Consider the following 1935-nt stretch of genomic DNA (forward strand, 5'->3'; position numbering starts at 1 on the left):
GGGGGGGGGGGGGGGGGGGGCGGAGAGAGGGAGGACGCACCTGCTCGCTCTCTCTCTCTCTCTCTCTCTCTCTCTCGCTCTCTCTCTCCCTCTCCTGTGAAGCTTATCAGCGCGCTGAGCACTGCTCGATCTCCAGTAAGACACCGGGGGAAACCCTGCTGCCGCTGCCGGTGTAAGTCACAAGTGTCACACACCCGCACATGTGGAAAATCATCGGGACGGAGACAAAAACAATTCTTTGAAATGATAAAGGCTTTACAGAAAATAAGAGTAGAGCTCCGCTGCAAACACATAAACATGAGTTTGTTCCCACTGGAAGATTCAATAGAATAAGTGCTGCTGATACCGCAGACGGACAGTAACAGCAGAAGTTTATTATAAAGTGTGTCATATGAGCAATTATAGGGATATTACATAGAAACAACACGAAGAGACTTAGAAATACACCGTATAGCTATGTAACCTTAATTATTGAACACATTAAATTAGTTTATTTAGAAGTGTTGTATACTAAGTAGTGCAATATTATTTTACTTTATCATATTATCCATTAGTATTACTTCGTTGAGTTTATTATTATATAATTTCATTGTTATTTATTATTTAATATATAATTTGTAGCTAGGTGTCACATTGAAGTTGGTTATTTATAACCCCCTTTAGTGTGGAGCACTTTGGTTCCCACCTGCCATTGTTTGCAGGGGGACAGGTGTGAATGTGACAGTCTGTTAGGATGCACATGTCCTGCTAAAGATATTTGACTTAAAAATACAACTCAAAAAAAAATGTACTGTAAGAAAAATGTAGGTCCCGTCAGTGTTACAGTATAAAACATATGTTACGCTGTTTGATTATCACCACTGATGTGTTCACATCTAAGATGTATTTCAGTGTTGTGTATGGTGGACATGGAGAATTTTAACATTTTAATACACTGTTGGGTTTAATCTGTAATAATCTATCATATTTTATAAAGTCAATATATGAATTTAATATAAACTTTCCATCTGTAAAGTCATTATATACCCACTAAATGTACTGAAACACAATGCAGCTTTTCCCTGCAACACTGTAAAGAAGTGAATTTGACACGGTCCTTGATATCCTTGAAAGTTTGTGGATTTAAAATAAAAAAACCAAGACCGTGACATTTTTTAAACAGATATTGAACATTTTATTCATATATTTACCTCTTCAGCTCATGATGAAGTTTCTGTCTGTGCTGCTCAGGTTACACAACATATTGTTACATATTGTCTGCCGTCACTGTAACACAACACACATTTATTATTATTAGCTTCTGTAAAACCTGATAGTTCTCATTATAAAAATTCTGTATTAACTATGATACATGTCTCAAACCATGCCGTGTTGGGAATTGGGCCTTGAAATTCCTTGAAAAGGAATCCTTGAATGTGATGTTTAAAATGGTGTGGGATCCCTGAGTAGAAGTATAAAACAGTATAAAATGGAGCTACTTGTGTAAACTAAGTGAAACTGTGCTAAAGTATAATAATCAAGTACATTACGTATGAAAAGTTACATGTCACTGTCAGTGCTGTATAATGACATAATAATATTAATGGATCATTACAACTGATGCATTCACATATAATAACATATAATAACATATATAATTAACATAAAAAAGTTTAGGTGGAATTTATTTGAATGGTTTCATATTGTTTTATATTCTTTGAATGAGTCCTGAGCCCTGTTGAACTGAACTACCAGACTGTATTTATATTTTAAACAAAGTCCTCCTTCAAGCAGCTAGGCATTGCTGCATCAGCATTAATAGTCTAACAATGTCTGATGTAATAATGAATCAATCACAGGGGAAGGGTTTTTTTTTTGTGTACTTTTATTTTTGAAAGTAAGCACCATTTTGCTGATAATGTTTCTTTACTTTACTTGAAATCAGCACTTTAAGTA

Source organism: Seriola lalandi, unplaced genomic scaffold (assembly GCF_002814215.2).
Source record: "Seriola lalandi dorsalis isolate HSWRI2012SDOR001 ecotype SW California unplaced genomic scaffold, Sedor1 jcf7180002054885, whole genome shotgun sequence".
Lineage (NCBI taxonomy): Eukaryota > Metazoa > Chordata > Actinopteri > Carangiformes > Carangidae > Seriola > Seriola lalandi.